This window comes from Acyrthosiphon pisum, chromosome A2 (assembly GCF_005508785.2).
Source record: "Acyrthosiphon pisum isolate AL4f chromosome A2, pea_aphid_22Mar2018_4r6ur, whole genome shotgun sequence".
NCBI classification, from domain to species: domain Eukaryota; kingdom Metazoa; phylum Arthropoda; class Insecta; order Hemiptera; family Aphididae; genus Acyrthosiphon; species Acyrthosiphon pisum.
Genome location: NC_042495.1, coordinates 23,826,566 through 23,831,045, shown reverse-complemented (window position 1 = coordinate 23,831,045; position 4,480 = coordinate 23,826,566). Strand labels below are relative to the sequence as shown.

The 4,480-nt window shown below is 25.3% G+C and overlaps 1 long non-coding RNA gene across 1 annotated transcript in view; it reads right to left on the bottom strand.

The window, feature by feature from the left end:
* The window catches only part of LOC100574192, a 2,867-nt gene extending 1,222 nt beyond the window's left edge, over window positions 1-1,645 (bottom strand). Inside the window, exons 1-4 of the long non-coding RNA XR_119604.4 lie at window positions 1,503-1,645; window positions 1,208-1,408; window positions 928-1,091; window positions 699-843 (exon numbers count right to left, since the gene is read on the bottom strand). This is a non-coding gene — a long non-coding RNA (uncharacterized LOC100574192). The remainder of the gene's footprint in view (window positions 1-698; window positions 844-927; window positions 1,092-1,207; window positions 1,409-1,502) is intronic.
* Window positions 1,646-4,480: the final 2,835 nt, after the last annotated feature.

Below are 4,480 nucleotides of genomic sequence, written 5' to 3'. Positions count from 1 at the left end.
AATATGCCCATATTTATTATTTTTAGATAGTAAATATATATATACATTTTTAAGTAAAGCAATTAAAACTATTTTAATAGCGTACCCATCTTATCTCAGATTTAAATAAAATAATTTTGAATTTAGTATGAAATTTTATTAAAACTGAGGAATTTAATTATATTATTATAGCTTAATTAAAGATATTTAATTTGTTTTTAAAAACACCCACCAATTTCAATATTATTTTATAAGCAAATTCTCGTAAACACACCTTGTTATGTTGCACCAATTTCAGAATATAAGCACAATTTCTTGTGTAGATAGCCAATTAGAAAATATATGTCTATACATCAACTTTTGTAAGAAATATTTCGTAAATTAATCACAATTTTTTTCATTATAAAACCGTTTTCTCTTATGAGAGAAATATAATAATACTTAGTATTTTTTTTTCATTTTTAGTTTACATTAATACATTATTAATGAAATAATTAAATCAATTTTTAGTAGAATATCATATCTGAGCTTTAATTAATATAAAATTAAGAAAAATGGTCTATTCCAAATTTTAATTATAAATTTTATTTAAATATTTAATATTAATTTGTCTATCTGATACATACCGTCATTTTAGTTTGTTAAAAAACCCCATGACATTTACTCAATTTAAATATTTTAAACTAATCCTAAATAGTTAAATAAAACCATTTTCTCACAATATTGGCTTCATCTGAGCCGCCAGAATTATCTTCAAGAAAGTTAACGTCTGAGAAATTGTCATCACATTGGCTCGACTTCCTAGTTTCTTGTATGTGGTACATCATATATTTCAGTTTGGATAACCATTATAAGTATAATCTACTGTATGAACAAAAAACAATAAGCCATTTGGTAACTTTTGGTTTTGCAAACATTTAAAATTGGAGACTTGACTAATAGACTTACATAAATGTATGTGAATTAGACATTATTAAGGCTTTTCTGTATGAATTAAAATCATCAACAGTAACGTCTCCAAATCCAATCAATGTTTCATCATTTTCTTCAAACTCATTGTTGGAGCAATATATTTTTCTAAAATTCTAAAGTTGTAGAAAATATCTGAATACCTAATTCATGAATTATATTAAATGATTTAACCTTTTAGATGATTTACTAGTCGTGCTCAGATTAGTTCCAGTGTTGCTGTAAATTATTAAAATGTATTTTATATTGTTTATCTTACTTCTGTATCCCACACAAGTGGCTTAGATTATGTTTTGTAAGAGCCTCTGGCCATAACATCTACTATAGGTATACTGAATCTTGTTTATAATCACTGATTATGAATTGATGACCACAGATTCTGTTCCGGATACATTTTGTGTAATCATTTAATTTGAAAATGTTTTACCATTATTTCCTTCTATTTTCATTTATTGGAAATCTATATTTGTGAACAAATAAGCAAATGAGACTGACCCCATATTATTATTTATTAAGAATTAATATAATCATTACACTTGGAAAATAATACTTACAAATCAAAATTAACGGGTTGCGATGAGGTGATACTTTGGATGTTTTACTTAAAAGATGAATAAACCTATGCAATCGAAACACTCCTTCTGGAAGAAATTTTGTATACAGGATATAAAAATAAAAATAAAAAAAAAAAAAAAGGTGGGTAAGTGGATTTTACTCTGCTGTACAGCAGGTTACAAGGTGGTCACTGTATAATGGATGATATTAAATTTGAATTCAATGATATAATATCATTGTATAAGAAAAACGATTCTGGGGGGAGACGGTGTGTCAGTCTAGGAATAAGACATATTATATGAAATATATAGATATATCTATGGTATTGAAAAAAAAATTGACCTATAATAGGTACCTATTACAAATTCGAAATTAATCATATGCCTAGCTATATCCATTAGGTATTTATAACGCGTAATACATCAACTACAGACCGTGGTACTATCATACATATATAATAGTATACTTTAGAAGTTTCAAGTACCCACAAATAATATTGTACAATCATAACAAACTGACTAAAATAGTTATCCTAGGTTTTTAATATGTAATTTCGTCCAAATTTGTACTTAAAATGACTATAAAAATAAACTGTGTAAATGTATTTTTTAGATTTTTTGGTAACAGGTTTAACTACTCACGTGGAATCTTTTTTTAAATTTTCAATCCTTAGATATAAAAGTTGAACATTTTATACACTTTTAACTACAAAATAATTATTCAAATTTAAATTTGATAAACGTTTTCAAAATTTGAACTTCAAATGCTTATAAAAAAAATTGTGCCTATGTATTTTTAATATTTTTTAACTGCTATTGTAACAATATATCAGGAGCCATGCATTAAATTTTCATCCTTTATTACCCAACAAGCAATTTTATCGATATTTATAGAAAAAAAACTAAAAACATTAAAAACTGACAATGTACGTGAACAGCTCAAAAAGAGTCAAATTGTTTAAAAAATTTCATTGTGTATAGGCAATGCTAATATAAACATTCAGTGAAATTTTCAAGTATCAACAGTCATTCGTTTTTTAAGTACAACAAAATAAGAAAATCGTTACATGAGAAATCGAGTGAATATCAAATGTTGTAAAAAAATGAATTTCAAACTCTCAAAAAATTTAATTTGACTTGCTTGTAGACTTTTTTTAAAGAAGTAGACAAACTTATTAGGAATCTTGTATTATATTTTCAAATCTTAGATTTAAAAAGAAAATTTTTCATGAATTTCTAACTCAAAATAATTTGCAAATTTTCATTTATACGTATTTTGTCAATATTTAATTTTTAGATGCTTATAAAAAAAAATGTGACTATGTATTTTTAATTTTTTTTATCTGCCATTGTAACAATATAGTAGTAGCCATGTATTAAATTTTCAGGCTTTTTAACCAACAAATAAAAATTTATTGACATTCATAGAAAATGAACCTAAAAAAGTTGGAAGCTGAGTATAATCGTATAGAGCTCAAAATAAGTCAACATTAAACATGTTCATTATTAAAATTCCACAACTGAAATAATTGCAAGAAATTGATTTATTTAGAACCAGAATAACATGAAAAAAAGTAGGTATAATAATTAGATTTCTTTATCCCAAATGGCATAAGAAAAAATGAATAACACCTAGCAGCAGTCTTCCTCGGTTATACTTTCTTCTCCCTCTCAATAACAATTCATCAATTTGTACCACTATATTTTGTCTTCCCATCTTTTCATGTTTTTCAAATAATGAACGTGATGTCTCTACACAAATTAAACCAGTCAATAATGGTTGCATTTGAAACGGCCCGTCAAATCAGTAACAGTTTTTATGGCTAAATCTTGTGACCACTAATATAAGTTCTAATATTTGGCCCAAACTGAGATTAGAATTGAATCGTAAATAAAGTAGTTTCGTTATTTTGTGGTAATAGCTTATTCTTTTGTAAAAATTCTAATACTGTTTTTTCAGAAGATGTAATCGCATACAATTCGACTGCCAACATTTTAAAGTTTTAAACACACGATATCGGATTGACGCCTGAACAGGTACTGACAATATTGTCGATAATGTTAGAATGACAAAATATCTATTGGTATAAACCAGTAAATATAATATAATATAACTATAAAGATAAGCAAGCATAAAGATTGTCTGTACCTATAATATAGATAATCGTCTTGGTAGGTCACACACTAAACCCAGTAATAAAGGTAGGTCACATACTAAATTCGATTTTTAACCGGTAAGTCAAATACTAAACGAATACCGAATAAAGATAATATTTAAAGTATTTTTAATTTTATAATGTTATGCATGATAAATAACATATCATTAAGTAATTTTTTGACAGTATCATTGAGTGCAGTATCAGAATATGAAGGTTTTTATAAGTCTAAGCATCTATAATTTCATCTTTATCATTTTCTAGAGTGCTTTCATGACGGCTTCGACGATTTTCAAACATTTCATGAAATTCAGCCTCCAGTGAATCCTTCATTTGACTGGCTGAAAAAATGAAAGTTATTATTAAAAACTAAGAATAATACATTCATGGTTCCAGCCAAGAATTAATTGCTATAGCTAAGGTTTGAAAATGTTTAACAAGATTTATCTTAAGTTCATACTTTTACTAAAATATCTAAAAAAAATATATAATCACAGTATTTTTATTATATATATTTTAAGTTCAAATTTGGATAAAATTAAGATGTTTAACCAAAGAAAAATGATTTTAGTTATTTTGTTCAAATGTAAAGATATTATCTATGGATACACTTTTAAATTAGGTATATTATTCAATTTATAATAGTTTATTATATTATATACACACAATAACGTTTTCAAATGCAATTTTTTTTTTTTAAATATTTACTAAATTAATGTCTAATGGTAAAATAAAATACTTATTTAATGGAAATCATATGGTAAATTATAAGTAGTTATACAGGCTGACAGACTTTCTTTGCTCATAATTGTTTTTTTTATT